Raw genomic sequence first — 18699 nt, 5'->3', positions numbered from 1 at the left:
ATGTGTCTTAGATTCTACTGGTGTATTTCAAGGATGTTTTTTTTGTCAGTGCTGCACCAGTCGAAACGTTCTGCTTCACTTCTCTGCGACAACATGCTGTCATCTGCCACCATTTGTTTGTTAATGGTCCTTCAGAACACAAAGGTGGAGTATGACCTCAAGCCAATACCAGACATACAGTATATAACCCATAGGCAAAAAAGTATGGAATCAGCAGTCTTGGAGGATGTTCATTCACTTGTTTAATTTTGCAGAAAAAACAGATAACAGCTATGACCCAAAACTACAGTAATTTCAAATGGCAATGTTCTGGCCATAAGAAACACTAAAATAAATCAAGAATAATAAATTGCCACAGTGAGTAAAAGTTTTTTTTTGGATCAGAGTGAAAAGTTATACAACAACTCAATTCAGAGGAAGAAAACATGGGCTCATAAAAACAACACATCACTTGATGGGTGACAAACAGTACGCTTCATCAATCTTGCTCCAACTTTCTCTGATTGCAATTGTCATATCAGCTTTGCCGGTTGGAGTCTTGTCATGGACCATTTTCTACAATCTACTATACACCACAAATTTTCAATTAGATTCAGATTCGGACTATTTGCTGGTGTGTCTTTCTTCAAGAAATGTTTTTACAGTTTTTGCTCAATGGCAAGATGCATTACATTATCTTGAAAAGTGATGTCATACTCTCCAAATATTCCCCAAACTTTTGATTGATGGAATAAGAAAAGTGTCCAAAATATCCATGTAAACTTGTGCATTCATTGAAGATGCAATGGCAGCCATCTCCCCAGTGACATTACTTGACCAACAGCCCAATATCATCAATGACTGTGGACATTTGCAAGTTTTCTTAAGGCAGTCGTCTTCAGAAATTGTATTGGAACGGCACCAAACAAAAGTTCCAGCATCATCACCTTGCCCAATGCATTACTGAATATGACTTTTATCCAGTCATCCATAGTCCACGATTGTTTTTCTTTGACCCATTGTAACCTTGTTTTTATTAGTTTAGCTAATAATGATGGTTTTCATTTTGTTTTTCTCTATTTAAATCTCATTTATTTTCAGTGGTTTCTTCCAGTTTGGTCACAGATGGTTTTTGCCTATTTGTTCTTCATTTGTTTTGCAGTGAATTTTCTTTTTTCAAGACATATTGTTTAAAGTTTTTGTCTACCAGTATGGTTGCCTTTTAGAATAGAATAGAATAGAATAGAATACACTTTATTGTCATTATATTTGCATATAACAAGATTAAAGACTCCAACTTAAGGTGCGGTTGTGGGAACAAATATGGGGTAAAATAAATAACACAATAGATAATAAAGGAAAAACTAACAATTGAAATAAACAGACTACTATCCAATAATAATAACAAGCAATCCTGTACAATATACAAAACACTGTAGAAATACAAAATACTGTACAATATTCAGAACACGACAAGAGTACCGAAGTAATAAATAACAATCAGTGTCGGACGTATTGCACTCGAAAGGTCGTATCGCACAGTCGGGTATTAGGGCAGGATATTGTACAGGGGTGAATTATTATTATTATAAGTTAGAGTTCAACATGGTGACAGCTCTGGGAAAAAAATCTGTCTCTGAGCCTGTTTGTTCTGGCTGTGATTTACCTGTAGCGCCTGCCCGATGGTAGCAGGTGGAACAGGCGGTAGCCAGGGTGTGTGCTGTCTTTGGTGATGGTTTTTGCTTTATTGAGGCAACGGGAGTTATGTAAATCCTTCAGGGAGGTCAGTGGGCAGCCGATGATTTTTTGTGCAGACTTTATTACCCTCTGAATCGCCTGTTTGTCTGCTTCAGTGCAGCTGGCGTACCACACTGTTATGCAGTACGTCAGCAGGCTTTCGACAGCCAAGCGATAGAAGGTCACCATCAGCTGTTCAATGTTGTTTGTACTTGGTCCAGATTTCAGACATAGCTAACCTTGAAGAGCCAACATCTTTTGCAATATTTACCTTGTTGTAAAAGTTATTTTGTTTCACTTGACTTCTTTCATGTCAATCTACCTGCTCTCTCAAATTGGAATGCTCTTTTTTACTCAACGACTAATAAACAGATGTAGTCTGATGCAAACATTTTTTACGCAGTGTTTCCATATTTCCATATTTTTTTTTACTCAGAATTGAGCTTTTTTATATTTTTTTCACTCGACTCGATCTAAAAATGAAACTGCTACTGACTTACTCAATTTATATCTTTGGAGCCAGAAAGTTACCATAGTTTTGTGTCAGACTTAGACTTAGACTTAGACTTAGACTATCTTCATTGTCATTCAAATTTGAACTTTACAGTAGAGATAAAAACAAAATTTTGTTACCTAAGCTCGTTGTAGTACAGGATAAAAGAGGAATAAGGTGCCAGTGACGTGCAGTGAGGTTCATGGCTGGTGACTTCATCACAGTCAGATTTATAAACATATGAACCCTATAAAGCAATGGTCCCCTACCACCGGGCCGCAGAAGAATTTTTTATTAATTTTTATTAAAAAAAAAAAAAAAAGTTTGTTTTTTTTGAATGTATTAAATCAACATAAAAAACACAATATACACTTACAATTAGTGCAACAAGCACAAAAACCTCCCTTTTTCATGACAAAAATGTCCCTTTTTCATGACAAAGAAAAAAAAAAAAAAAAAAGGACACCCCCCCACCCGGGACACGGGACAAATTATTAAGCGTTGACCGGTCCGCGGATACAAAAAGGTTGGGGACCACTGCTATAGAGTATCTTATTCACCATTTGATTGGCAACAGTTAACGGGTTATGTTTAAAAGCTCATACCAGCACTCTTCCCTGCTTGGCACTCAGCATCAAGGGTTGGAATTGGGAGTTGAATCACCAAAAATGATTCCCGGCCGCTGCTGCCCACTGCTCCCCTCACCTCCCAGGGGGTGAACAAGGGGATGAGTCAAATGCAGAGGACAAATTTCACCACACCTAGTGTGTGTGTGACAATCATTGGTACTTTAACTTAATGTAGCAGGTAGTATAGTATAAATAAATTACACTTATTAATAATAATAATAATAATAATAATGGATTAGATTTATATCACGCTTTTCTATTGTTAGATACTCAAAGCGCTCACAGTGAAGTGGGAACCCATCATTCATTCACACCTGGTAGCAGTAAGCTACATCTGTAGCCACAGCTGCCCTGGGGTAGACTGACGGAAGCGTGGCTGCCAGTTTGCACTTACGGCCCCTCCGACCACAACCAATCATTCATTCATCATTCATTCACCAGTGTGAGCGGCACCGGGGGCAAGGGTGAAGTGTCCTGCCCAAGGACACAACGGCAGTGATTTGGATGTCAATAGGTGGGAAGCGAACCTGCAACCCTCAGGTTTCTGGCATGGCCGCTCTACCCACTAAGCCATACCGCCCCATGTTAGCGATAATACTGCTAACATTAACAATATTAAATAATCACATGTATGTACAAAATAACAAACACGACAGCACACAGTGTTGTCACTATGACAGGTGTACTCCAGCGGCCGTGTTCATTCATTGTCTTTACTGTAGCATAAAAAATGCAGATGGCCTTAAAACGCCACAATACTCACTTACCCTATTTAAGTACCCAAAATAAAGACTCAACATAAATATGAATTCAATCGGATCAGAAACATTGGAAGAAACGGGATTAAAACCCGATGCTAACCACCCATAGAAAATACATGGGTGCGGCTAGTAGCTACTATTAGCAAACAAATTCACTTACCAACTCGGCTTAATATCTCAACATCGACACACTCTTTCGTCGCAACTCGGCCCTGATGGTCGGCACCTATAAGTTTACAATTAGTTGTAAAATGTTGGACGGTTGTTTTTACGACATGCAGGCAAACGACAACTTTGAAACATACCGGCTTCAGATGTCCCCAGGCTTAGCCGAGTAGTGCAAGAATGATCTCTGGGATCACTAGCGCCCTCTACCACCAGGAGGCCGGAGACCAGGTGCCTCACATAGTGGGTCTTCGCTGTCATTTTATGATTGCCTAGCACAAGAAATACGTTACACACATGCAGTTGTTGACAAAATACACTGTACATTATATACCTCAGCTAACTAAACTATGGAAATGTATGATATAATTCATATAGCAATACGGTCTCACTGCCCAGCAGGCCAGCAGTTAGCCGAGTCATTGCGCAATCCATAGTGACGGGGAGGCTCAGCTTGCTGTGACTCACTGCAAGTAATTCTCAGTATTTGAACGGCAAATGTGAAAATTAAGCCATTTTGAATGAAAAAAATATTTAAAACTGGTGAAGTTAAATGGAAAATAACTTTATAGTATAATTACTGGATACATATAACACTATAACAATTTTTTTTTCTTTTTACATTTTTTTCTTTCCATGATGGCAGATGAGGCCCCACCTCACCTGCCTCCCCTGACTGCACGTCACTGTAAGGTGCAGATATTATTACAGTATATAGTATATATATTACAGTGACATCTGTTTTCTTTTTTTTCTCTACAAAATTAAATGTCTGAATGATCATCGTCTAACTCTGATGATTCCTTTTCGTTTTTTCAGGGGTTTTTATATAACATTGAACCCACATTTCTACCAACCATTTACAAAGCAAAACGCCAAGTAAAACAGTGTTACCAAGTAGTTTCAAACGTCCTTCGATGTATTTTGGTCCAGTCATAATGGACCTATTCAGACACCACTCTCAGTTGTGAGAGCGCGTGGTCAACATGCAGCTTAAATTTCTAATGAGCATAACGAGGTCAATGAGGGTCTTTTGTATATGAGACTGTTTGAAAAGACTGACTGACTAGACAGATGGTGCTGGGGGATCTTATTGAAATAATTATGCATGTCTGATGTCACAATTCAAAGACCAGGGAAGGTTAGTTGGTGGTGTATTCCCCAAACAGCGTAGAGGCTCAGTGCGTACATTTTAGTAGCACCGCTGTCACATGATCCGGACATTGTCGGTTTTTGTAACCTAGCAGAGGTTGCTTGCAAAGAAAATCAGCAGTGGATTAATTGTTAGAGATAGCAATGCATATTTCAGCAACACCTTGCCATGAAACTAAAACCACCAATCTGAATCAGCATTATTGCGCAAGATGTTTACCAATTTGCAACGAGCAACCTATTTAGTTCCCATGAAAGTCTTCGGTTTCCAATTCAATGAAGCGAACATGGTAGCATCAGTCAGAGACCAGTTGTAAGCATTTACAACATTGCACTTGTAATGTGATAGGTGTGATGTAGGTAAGTTAAACAATGGAGGTTTAACAGTTGATATAAAATACTATAGCATTGGTTGGACTAGGTATTTAATTGAAGTTGCATTATTTAACTACAACTGCAAATAATACTTACTGTCTTGTTTATTGTTCCCATTGTAACAATGTAACATTCTAATACCCTCCTAGATTATTTTACAACTATTTTCATTTTTGTGCCACATTTTTTGCTTTTTTGCATATCTATTTATGCTTTTTATCATGCATTTACTATGTTTATAATGTCATATGTTAGACTAAACTCTGGAAGGACGTTCAAGTTCTTGCTGTGTTAACAATAAATGTGAACTGATGTCAGGAAACACATGACAAGAGAAGGTGACCATGCTGACTTTGGATGTAATATGTTGTATACATTCAAAAAAGGAGGGCCAAGTGGGACAAAATCTAATAAATACATATTTTTTTAATCAATTACATAAATGTTTCAATATATAATTAAATCATAAAATACATACTTTTGTACATGGGTTATTGAATATGCCATTCATTTATGTATTGTAAACTTAAGTTAAGAAATAGGAATACAGTTAATTTGTGAATCCCTGACAATGGCAACATAAAAATTAATAAATATTTAAATAATTCACCACTTTAACGTTTATCACTGTTAATTGGTGACAAACATGGCCGCAATAAATTAATTCCCACGAAGTAGGAATCACCTGTTTACGACCTAAATACGCTTTTAAACATTATGAGAGCCCTCTAGACATGAAATAATGCCCAATAGTCACATTTACATTCTTTTAATCAAAGTATAGTAATGCTGTCTGAGGCTGAGCCAATACTGAACAGCATGCTCTGTTTGGTAGTATTAATATTTTTAGTTCAGTTCATCATTCCTGTGCTTACAAATGCTTCATTTAGGGCACGATTGTTGTAAAATATAAATAAAAACAACTATATATGTATATATTCATATATTATATTTGCTGATGTGGTTATGTTGTTATTGTTTTTGTGTTTTTTGTGTCCTCTGTCTTACCCCCCTCTTGTCACCGCAATATCCCCCACAGTCTTCTTTTTTCTTCTCTCAATCCCTTCCTGCTCCCAAACACTAAATATTTCCATTAAAAAAGTCAACTACAAACTGGGCAACAAGAGGGATATTTCACACTTCTCTTTTGTAAAGCAAACGTGTACAGCAGATACAGGGCATCAATTTGATTTTTCTAAGTGACTGGACAACAAAAAACCTGAAAAAAATATGTGATGTGCACAATGTGGCATCCATCCATCCATTTCCTACCGATTGTCCCTTTTGGGGGTCCCGGGGGTGCTGGAGCCTATCACAGCTGGATTCAGGTGGAAGGCGGTGTAGTACACCCTGGACAAGTCGCTAATAAGGCAAGGGATGATTGTAAATACATAAATAAGTCATTAATGATCATTAATTTATTAAATATAAATTAGACTAAAATTATAAGAATTCATGAAACGCTGACAAGTGCTGAATGGCACAAAATTAAACAAAGACATCTTTAAATCATTATTTTAATGTTTTATTAACTAATTATAATTAGATGACAATTTAAATGCATACACTTTTTAAATACATTGATGTGTTATTTACATGTGTTTTAATTAAGTAGTATTGTGATTAAATGCATAAACATGTGCTATTTATTAAATATAAAATTACACATGTAAATGAAAAAACATTAAATAAATTAATTAAGTTCTAAAAAGGGACAAATGGCACAGTATTTGGCACACAAATTTAATAAGTCATATAGACGTACTTGCTAGCATTAGCTTATAGCTAGAGCAGGATCTCTGCAGGTTTCAACAAGTCAAATTTAAGACTTTTCAGGACTTTTTAAGGCCACAATACAAAGGTCCTGGGTTCGATCCTGGGCTCCTGATCTTTCTGTGTGGAGTTTGCATGTTCTCCACCTCCCAAGACATGCACCTGGGGATAGGTTGATTGGCAACACTAAATTGGCCCTAGTGTGTAAATGGGAGTGTGAATGTTGTCTGTCTATCTGTGTTGGCCCTGGGATGAGGTGGCGACTTGTCCAGGGTGTAGGCAGCCTTCCACCCGAATGCAGATAGGCTCTGGCACCCCTCACGACCCCGAAAGGGACAATCGATGGATGGACATTATATATATATATATATATATATATATATATACAGTATATATATACATATATACATATATATATACATATATATATATATATATATATATATACAGTATATATATATTATTTAAATTATTAAAACTGCCTGATCTAGTTGATTTTAATACAGCTCAAATATTATTTAAAGCAAACAAAAAGGTTCTACCTGCCAATATTCAAATACATTTCAAACACAGAGAAGGAGTTCATAATCTAAGGGGGTGTAGTATCTTTACTATTCCAACAGCAAGAAATACTAGGAAAAGTTTGTGTGTGTCTGTGCGTGGAGTGAAACTTTGGAACGGATTGGATGTGGGGCTCGAGCAATGTCCAAATGTCCATCAGTTCAAAACAAGATACAAAAAAATGGTATGGGCACTGTATATGAATGTGAACATGGATGCCTAAGTGTTAAACTCCATCACTGGCTAATAATGATTATTATTATTATTATCATTGTTGTTGTTATTATCATCGTCATCATCATCTTCATTATTTTATATGTATTATTGTCATCATTTATTGTCATTGCTATTGCTATTGCTCATATTCTTATTATTATTGTTATCATTATTGTTATTATTATTGTTTAGTCATTGTTGATATTATCATTATTAGTATTATTACTTCTATGACATCCCCCAACTAGTTAAACTATATGAATTAATATCAATAAGAGGAATACATTGAATTGTGTGTGTGTGTGTGTGTGTGTGTGTGTACAAACAATCCTATATGCAGTTTGAGTAATACTAATATTCTGCAAATGTAAAAACAAATATGAATTCTGACTAAAGAATTGGTGCCGATGGAAACTAAGAAAAGGGATTTGGGTACACTATCTGGAGTACAGGGCAGGCGAGTGGGGGATCTTATGTTCGTGGATAACTCCTCTGGCAGGGGGCTCCCCTCGTCTCTTTTAATGCACAGCATAGGACACATAATAAGTACACTATCTGGAGTACAGGGCAGGCGAGTGGGGGATCTTTTGTTCGTGGATAACTCCTCTGGCAGGGGGCTCCCCTCGTCTCTTTTAATGCATAGCATAGGACACATAGCAAGAGTGGTCCTCAGGACCTGTTGATCAGGGGCAGTAGCTCCACAGCCACAGATCCACTTTTAACCACTAATATCACAGTCAAAATGAAAGCTTGTTCCCACAGGCACCAAAAACTGTTAATAATGTTTTGACAAAAGTGTATATTAAATATACACTATTATATATATAGTATTTATATAGGTGTGTGTGTGTGTGTGTGTGTGTGTGTGTGTGTGTGTGTGTGTGTGTGTGTGTGTGTGTGTGTGTGTGAATGATGGACCTATGTGTATTTTGGGTATATGCATTTGTGTATGTATGTGATTATGTGTGTATGTGTATGTATGTATGTGTGTATATATGTATATGTATATATATGTATATGTATGTATATATATGTGTATATATGTATATATCTATATATATATATAAATTGTATGTATGTGTGTGTATATATGTGTGTGTACATATGTATATATGTAAGTGTGTGTGAATTTAAATGTATTATATATAGATAATATATAGCATCTACGCAGCAACCACTGAACTTAATTATATTATATATATTATTGTATTATATATTGTAAATATATATTGCATATGTATAGGGGTGGGACCTAATAAGTTTACTTCTTCCCACTCCCTTTTGAGCCAATCTTGACATCTACAAAAGATTAGTCACATGTAATGTTTTCAATGTAGGTGTAAAAATAATGTATTTATATATTTCTTTTGTATTTTATGTCATTCTCTTGGTTTTTTTGCATGGCTCAAAATAAACCATTCATCCATCCAAGTTTAAACTCTCCTATGCAAAGCGAAAGCCATTTATCAACAACACACAGGAACGCAGCCGCCTCCGCTGGGCCCGAGCTCATCTAAGATGGACTGATGCAAAGTGGAAAAGTGTTCTGTGGTCTGACGAGTCCACGTTTCAAATTATATTTGGAAACTGTGGACGTGGTGTCCTCCGGAACAAAGATGAAAATAACCATCCGGATTGTTCTAGGTGCAAAGTTCAAAAGCCAGCATCTGTGATGGTATGGGGGTGTATTAGTGCCCAAGGCATGGGTAACTTACACATCTGTGAAGGCACCATTAATGCTGAATGGTCCATACAGGTTTTGGAGCAACGTATGTTGTCATCCAAGCAATGTTATCATGGACGCCCCTGCTTATTTCAGCAAGACAATGCGAAGCCACGTGTTACTACAGCATGGCTTCGTAGTAAAAGGGTGCGGGTACTTTCCTGGCCTGCCTGCAGTCCAGACCTGTCTCCCATCGAAAATTGCACTATGAAGCGTAAAATACGACAGCGGATACCCCGGACTGTTGAACGACTGAAGCTCTACATAAAACAAGAATGCGAAAGAATTCCACTTTCAAAGCTTCAACAATTAGTTTCCTCAGTTCCTAAACGTTTTTTGAGTGTTGTTAAAAGAAAAGGTGATGTAACACAGTGATGACCATGCCCTTTCCCCACTACTTTGGCACGTGTTGCAGCCATGAAATTATAAGTTAATTATTATTTGGGATGCGATTCAGTATTCTTCTTCCTCCAAACACGATGAGTTGAGTTTATACCAAAAAGTTCTATTTTGGTTTCATCTGACCACATGACATTCTCCCAATCCTCTGCTGTATCATCATGTATCCATTTTGGTATAAACTCAACTCGTCATGTTTGGAGGAAGAAGAATACTGAGTTGCATCCCAAGAGCACCCTACCTACTGTGAAGCATGGGGGTGGAAACATCATGCTTTGGGGCTGTTTTTCTGCTAAGGGGACAGGACGATTGATCCGTGTTAAGGAAAGAATGAATGGGGCTGTCACGCCAAATTTCTTCCCCCCTACAAAAACTTTCCCCCCGGAAGAAACTACTTGAAGCACCCCAATAAGGGTGGAAGGACCTTAAAGCAGCCCACACAGCTGCCTGTTTTAAAAGCATTATAATTGGCTGATTGTCATACGTGAAAATTAACGGTGAGGAAAAAATATTAGCATTCCAGCATGCTAACCTTTCAAGCGATTTTTGCTTTGCTGATTTTGCAGCTGTAACCCTTAAGAGTCAAATAACTTGGTATTGTCACGCCCTCATTGGGGTCCTTCAGGCATTGGAGGGGCTGTCACGCCAAATTTCTTCCGGGGGGAAGGTTTTTTGTAGGGGGGAAGAAATTTAGCGTGACAGGGCCATGTATCGTGATATTTTGAGCCAAAACCTCCTTCCATCAGTGAGTGCTTTGAATGGTTGACCAAATACTTATTTTCCACCATAATTTACAAATAAATTCTTTAAAATTCCTACAATGTGAATTCCCGGATTTTTATTTCACATTCTGTCTCTCACAGTTGAAGTGTACCTATGATGAAAATTACAGACCTCTGTCATCATTTTAAGTGGGAGAACTTGCACAATCGGTGGCTGACTACTTTTTTGCCCCACTATATATATATATATATATATATAGGTAGGAGGCCACAGGGAAGACCCAGGACACGTTGGGAAGACTATGTCTCCCGGCTGGCCTAGGAACGCCTCGGGATCCCCCGGGAAGAGCTAGACGAAGTGGCTGGGGAGAGGGAAGTCTGGGTTTCCCTGCTTAGGCTGTTGCCCCCGCGACCCAACCTCGGATAAGCGGAAGATGATGGATGGATGGATGGATGGATGGATGGATATATATATACATATATATATATATATATATATATATATATATATATATATATATATATATATATATATATATATATTTATATATATATATATATACGGTGGTAGAGGGGTTAGTGCGTCTGCCTCACAATACGAAGTCCCTGCAGTGTCCTGGGTTCAAATCCAGGCTCGGGATCTTTCTGTGTGGAGTTTGCATGTTCTCCCCGTGAATACGTGGGTTCCCTCCGGGTACTCCGGCTTCCTCCCCACTTCCGAAGACATGCACCTGGGGATAGGTTGAATGTGAGTGTGAATGTTGTCTGTCTATCTGTGTTGGCCCTGCGATGAGGTGGCGACTTGTCCAGTGTGTACCCCGCCTTCCGCCCGATTGTAGCTGAGATAGGCGCCAGCGCCCCCCGCAACACCCAAAAAGGGAATAAGCGGTAGAAAATGGATGGATGTATATATATATATATATATATATATATGTGTGTATACACACACACAATAAAATTATCTACAGCTTATTATTTGTTTAATTAATTTTGTCCCATTTGACCCTCCATACCTAATGCCCAGTCCAGCACCAGAAAGGGATGTAGAGCACATGCATCCCGGAGGCTCCTTCACTTGAGGGCTTTCGTTGGGAAGCAGGCCGGCCGGCAGATGCTTGATGAGGAAGGGGGAGGGAGGGAGGCAGAGGGAGGGAGTTGGATGCTCCGCTTGTTCACATAATAGCCGGCGGTTGAAGGCGTGGTGAGTGAGGCTTGATACAAGGCGCGTTCAGCGGCAGCGGCAGCAGTACCGGTGCGATGAGCATGGGCAGCGTCTGCCGGGCGACTCCCTTCCCCAGCGAGAGCAACCGGCGTGAGGGCTGATGCGTTGGACGCACTGCCTTATCCACACTTAAGGACATACGAGCAAAGGTAAGAAAGCTGCATGATGGCAGGGAGCGCATTCACGCCACTGGTGGGCTTCGAGGGAGACACAAAAGTAGACACCGGCTATACGGACACGAGGGAACCTATAACAGCGTGGCTTTTCACCCGCACAGGTCTGAGACACGCGTGTTTCTGCGTGAAACAAGAGTACCTTCGGGAGGATTTCTATCACGTATGTGTTGGTAAAAGGGGAGCACAGGTGGAAACCACCCAAAGTGGCTCATTCATTGTTCTCTCAGTGGCCCTGAGGTGGGCCATTCCCCACGCTGTGGTGCTGATGGAGGTGGATAACGCATGTATGTTTAGGATTTTTATGGGTATTTAAGTATGAACTGCGTTATTCAGAGCACTACTGGCGGTGTGAGTTAGTGAATATTAAAAATGATGGCTGAATCATCAGTTTAATGTAATTATTGCACTCTTTGTGTTTAAGAAAAATGATCCTGTGTACTCAAAATGGTAATTTTGCTGTATTTCCCATTGTAAAAGTAGGCAAGTTTGACCAACGGATGTTTACTGATAGAAAAGTCCCACATTTGTGTGTATTTAAAGGCCTACTGAAACCCACTACTATCCAGTTTATATATCAATGATGAAATATTAACATTGCAACACATGCCAATACGGCCTTTTTAGTTTACTAAATTACAATTTTAAATTTCCCGGGAGTTTTGTCTTGAAAACGTCGTGTAATGACGACATGTACGCAAGACTTCACGGGTTTTTAGGAAGTATGAGCGCTGCGCACACACACAGCTAAAAGTCGTCTGCTTTAACCGCATAATTACACAGTATTTTGGAGATCTGTGTTGCTGAATCTTTTGCAATTTGTTCAATTAATATTGGAGAAGTCACAGTAGAAAGATGGAGTTGAGAAGCTTTAGCCTTTAGCCACACAAACACACGGTGATTCCTTGTTTAAAATTCCTGGAGGTGAAACTTTACTATGGATCAGAGCGCGGTCAAGCGAACATGAATCACAACGCAATGTCAACCAGCAGGTTTCGGTGAGAAAATTGTGGTGAAAAGTTGCTTCTTACCGGAGAAAAGCTGAGCTTGTGCCATCCATAGCTGCCGTCGACTCCCCTGAGACATTGGCGTCAAGACACCCGTGGACATACACCTCCGACTATCAGGTACTATTTAACTCACTAAAACACTAGCAACACAATAGAAAGATAAGGGATTTCCCCTAATTATCCTAGTAAATGTCTCTAAAAACATCAGAATCCGTCCCAATGCAATCGCGTTTTTTTTTTAACTTGTTTTTTATTTTTTATTTTTTTTCTAGTCCGTCGGTATCAATATCCTCAAACACGAAGCTTTCATCCTCGCTCAAATTAATGGGGAAATTGTCGTTTTCTTGGTCCGAATAGCACTTTTTGTTGGAGGCTCCCATTAAAATCAATGTGAATATGTGAGGAGCCATCAACATGTGACGTCATCGTCTGCGACTTCCGGTAGAGGCAGGGCATTTCTCTTAGCACCGAAAGTTGCAAACTTTATCGTGGATGTTCTCTACTAAATCCTTTCAGCAAAAATATGGCAATATCGCGAAATGATCAAGTATGACACATAGAATGGACCTGCTATCCCCGTTTAAATAAGAAAATCTCATTTCAGTAGGCCTTTAAAGTGATCATAAACAGAAAGCGGCAGCACAATATGAAGGTCCTGAGCAGTTCTGGGTTCAATCCCGGGCTCGGTATCTTTCTGTGTGGAGTTTGCATGTTCTCCCCGTGACTGCGTGGGTTCTCTCTGGTTACATCCGGCTTCCTCCCACCGCCAAAAACATGCACCTGGGGATAGGTTGATTAGCAACACTAAATTGGACCTAGGAGCGGTATAGCTCTGTTGGTAGAGTGGCCGTGCCAGCAACTTGAGGGTTCAAGGTTCGATCCCAGCTTCTGCCATTGGAGTCACTGCCGTTGTGTCCTTGGGCAAGACACTTTACCCACCTGCTCGCAGTGCCACCCACAATGGTTTGAATGTAACTTAAATATTGGGTTTCACTATGCAAAGTGCTTTGAGTCTTTAGAGAAAAGCGCTATATAAATATAATTCACTTCACTTCCTAGTGTGTGAATGTGAGTGTGAATGTTGTCTGTGTTGGCCCTGCGATGAGATGGCGACTTTTCCAGGGTGTACACCGCCTTCCGCCCGAATGCAGCTGAGATAGGCTCCAGCACCTCCCGCAACCCCAAAAAGGGAAAAAGCGGTAGAATTGGATGGATGGATGGATGGATGGATGGATGGATGGATGGATGGATAAACAGGAAGCATTTCAATGGCGGTAGTGTCTCATTGACATATGTCCAACTTCGGCTCTCTTCCTAATTGTTGCAGAGGATGTCCTGTGTAATTTATCACCACGCTGGACTTTGAAGTGTCAAATATTAGAATTTGTAAATAAGCACAAAATGACTCTATAGATAAAAATACATTTAAAAACCCAATATTAAATGTCCTCCTCCATTTGCAGTGTGTGATGCTCTTCCAAGTGTCTATCTGTTGCTTAGAGATGCTGGCAACCATTCATTTCAGAATCATCCTCTCTTATAATTTTCTAAAAATAGGCCCTTGAGACTGAAAGTAAGAGTTTAAACAGGCATACAAGGTGTTTATCGCTTTAGTATTCTAGGGCAGTGATCTCCAACCATTGGTCCGGGCACCGGCACCAGTCCGTAAGACGTTTTGTACCAGGCCGCACAGAGACATTAAACAATTTCTAACCGACCGCATTTCCTCATACTTAACTTTCGCCAGTCCCACCAAACACACCAATAAGCTTGATCATAGATGTATTTTACAACTCCTGAGACAAAGTCGCCATTTGCTCTATTTGTAACATCTTTGTTACATGGGACAATTTACATTGATAAACATATAACATCTAAAGGTGCCAAATCATAGCCAAAAGCTACGTTCCGTCTGCAGTCCGCGGCAGGTTGATGACTTAAGACCAGGGCAAATCAGGAACAAAGTGACCATAGTAGCTAAAGTGCATAAAGCAGATGGAGAAGCGCTAAATTGTTGCATATAATAATTGTGTTGAAGGTAGAAAATACAACTCTTCTTTGGCTTCGTAAGTTAAAGTGCTGGTCTTATTGCACGTGGTCCTATTGTACAAGCAGTTAGCAATAACCGATGTATTCACGCATGGAAAATTTTACCAAAAAAAGCTAACATTAGTTTATCTACGTATGAAATATTGCAAATAAAAATGGAAATAAAAATACACAGAAATATATTGGAACTAATAGCAAGTATTTCTAGCTTTATTATATATCCATGATTTTATCTTTGAATGTGATGTATTTCCCTTTACCCATCAGATACTAAAGCAAAAAAAAGCCTTTTACGAGAAAAAAAAAGGTAGATAAACAAAAGTCTATGGATAGCTTTTTTGCAAAGGGGAAAGGCCAGAGGCTCCCACTAATTTCACGAATGAGTTTTTTTATGTAAACATTTTTTATGCACTTATTTGCTATATCTATCTGCCACACGTGGAAGGCCGGTCTGTGAAAATTATGCCTACATTAAACCGGTCCCTGGTGCAAAAAAGGTTAGGGACCCCTGTTCTAGGGTATTAGACCAGTGGTTCTCAAAAGTTTTTGGCCAAGTACAACCTTAGAAAACACTTGTTTCTCTAAGTACTACCATGATTACCAACATTAAAATACAGTACCATAGTAGACCTAAATATTCATTAAAAACAAGGCATATGTTTTATTTAACAAGTAGATTTAATATTTTTGGCCATTGTAACATTTCACACAGTTTGAACAGTAAAAATTGTGTTTTAATATTTAATTAAGTGATTTTTTTGGTGTACCGCTAGCTGGAGCGCGTGTACCATTAGTGGTACATGTACCACAGTTTGAGAATCACTGGATTAGACTATACACATTGTGTCCACATCAGAGTATATCATATTGTTGTCATATGGCATCGTTTTGATTTCCACTGGGCTTCAGGCTTCATTCAGTTGAGTCATATTTGCATTGGCTTAGGGCTCTGCAGAAAGACACTGCTGTCATTTGTAAAGGTACTACTGGAAATCAGTGAAACATTCAAAGGTCTTGAGAGGCCTTATTACAGCCAATGTTTGCCCTCATTGACATATCACCACATGACTGGAATAGTTTATTATACAGTATGTCAATAATCATGTGCAAATGTGACTAATATTTTGTATGCTGGTATAACATTAGCCAACGACCTTCTATTTAGGAAGATGAACAACACTAAACTTAAGGTATGTATGTAATGACAAATTGGTATTCATACAATGATGCTTTAGCAGATAACCTAGTTTGAATGAATATCAGGGATGGGAATCTTACACCAACTCACGCTTTGCACAATAAACCGATTCAAACGGATTCTTGCTATATTTTGTTTATATATAATTATTTATACATGAAAATGATAATAACCTTTTCAAAACAGATTACTTCATTTTCCTGATCTCCTTTTCCTAATATATAAATGCATATATATATATATATATATATATATATATCTTTAAAAAAATTTGATTTTGAAAACTGAAACTCAATTTAGAATCACAATAAGCAAGAATCACGATTCAGATGAGAATCGATTTTTTTGAGCACCCCTAATAAATACTTGCATTAGAAAAATTAAAATCAATCCTATTTATAACATTAGGGCTGTCTTGGAATAGTTGAAGAGTCAACTATTCAATTCGAAGGAGTCTAATTCTGTGACGCTTTGCTGGCATCGTGGTGATGTTTTGTTCTCTCGTGGGTGCAGCGGAGATGGAACACAGCGTGAAGGTAGGAATGATAATTTATTTGTACACTAAAGAACAATATAAAACAAACTAAGAACAAAGGCACTTGCACAAAAGCACGTAGACAAAACAAACAGAAAGCGCTAGCATGTAAGCTAGAGAGATAAACAGGGCAGGACTAGCGTGGAAGCTAACAAGTCTTAAAAGTAGATTACCACAATCAATCAATCAATCAATCGTTTACTTATATACAATGCGGGAAGAGCGACGTCATCTGTTGCGTGGAAGCAAATAAGAGTCCGAGAACGAAGGCAAGCAAAGGCGGGCTTAAATAGAAAGGATAATCAGGAATCAAGTGCGTGTGAAAGACAAGTCAGGTGACACAAATGGGTAACTATAGAAACGTAACAAAACAGGAAGTGCCACCGGAAACTAAGGGAGTCAAATACCAAGACGAGATATAAAACAGAACCAAAACCAGAATATGCCATGATTTGAGGAGCGGATCATGACAAATTCAAAGTCAAATTGTCTGGGCACCTCGAGATTCAATTACGATTACAATTCTGGGTCTACAATTTGATTATAAATCAATTGTTTGTAGATCTATAATTTTATATTGTATATTATGATAGGGACGGCGTGGCGCATTTCGGAGACTGGCCTTGTCAGCAACCTGAGGGTTCCTGGTTCAAACCCTACCTTCCACCAACCTAGTCAAGTCTGTTGTGTCCTTGAGCAAGACACTTCATCTTTGCTCCTGATGGGTCGTGGTTAGGGCCTTGCATGGCAGCTCCCGCCATCAGTATGTGAATGTGTGTGTGAATGGGTGAATGTGGAAATAGTGTCATAGCGCTTTGAGTACCTTTAAAGGTAGAAAAGCGCTATACAAGTATAACCCATTTACCAATATTATATTGTTAATATAATGTACAAACGTATGTTATCATTATATATTCTAAATGTATTAAATTGATTTATTAATAATATTAATATTACAGTAGGGAAGGGATTCATATGGCCTCATCCCTAGGTGGATCTCACCTAAGAGGAAGAGTGGGGCGGTAATAATTTTAAGTTAAAGTTAAAAGTTAAAGTTAGAGTACCAATGATTGTCACACACACACCAGGTGTGGCGAAATTTGTCCTCTGCATTTGACCCATCCCCTTGTTAACCGTCTGGGAGGTGAGGGGAGCAGTGGGCAGCAGCAGTGCCGCGCCCGGGAATCATTTGTGGTGATTTAACCCCCAATTCCAACCCCTGATGCTGAGTGCCAAGCAGGGAGGTAATGGGTTCCATTTTTATAGTCTTTGGTATGACTCGTCCAGGGTATGAACTCTCAACCTACCGATTTCAAGGCGGACACTCTATCCACTAGGCCAGTGGTCCCCAACCACCGGGCCGTGGCTCGATTGGTACGGGGCTGCAGAATAATTTTTTTTTATTATTTATTTTTATTTTATTTTTATTTTTTTATTCATTCAACATAAAAAACACAAGATACACGTACAATTAGTGCACCAACCCAAAAAACCCTCCCTTTTTCATGACAAAAAAATAATAAAAATAAATAAAATCGAAATAAAAATCCCGCTCCCCGGCCGGGCCGCGGGAAAAATGATCAGGCGTTCACAGCTACAAAAAGGTTGAGGACCACTGCACTAGGCCACTGAGTAGGTCAATTTTGCAATGCAGTCTGCTGAATATGATGGAAAGCGCCACTCTACACAGCAACTAACACTATGGTCATAGTTGGAATTGCCACAAAGCACATTTAAATATACTCAACACTCTACACTCTAAGTCAGTGGTTCTTAACCTTGTTGGAGGTACCGAACCCCATTAGTTTCATATGCAAATTCCCCGAA

General features: G+C 38.9%; 1 protein-coding gene across 6 annotated transcripts in view; it reads left to right on the top strand.

The window, feature by feature from the left end:
- The first annotated feature begins 11849 nt into the window (after window positions 1–11849).
- Window positions 11850–18699, top strand: part of frmd4bb (FERM domain containing 4Bb) — a 60141-nt gene continuing 53291 nt past the window's right edge. For 3 of the 6 annotated variants that reach the window (XM_061903208.1, XM_061903203.1, XM_061903207.1), the window contains exon 1: window positions 11851–12056. The gene's annotated coding sequence lies outside the window, so the exon portion shown is untranslated. Of the gene's footprint in view, window positions 12057–13135; window positions 13208–18699 lie in introns of those variants that run through there. The other 3 variants (XM_061903205.1, XM_061903209.1, XM_061903204.1) reach the window with 3 other exon arrangements.

The sequence above is a fragment of the Nerophis ophidion genome, linkage group LG06, assembly GCF_033978795.1.
Source record: "Nerophis ophidion isolate RoL-2023_Sa linkage group LG06, RoL_Noph_v1.0, whole genome shotgun sequence".
In the NCBI taxonomy this organism is placed as follows: Eukaryota; Metazoa; Chordata; class Actinopteri; order Syngnathiformes; family Syngnathidae; genus Nerophis; species Nerophis ophidion.
This window is presented reverse-complemented; position numbering and strand designations above follow the sequence as displayed.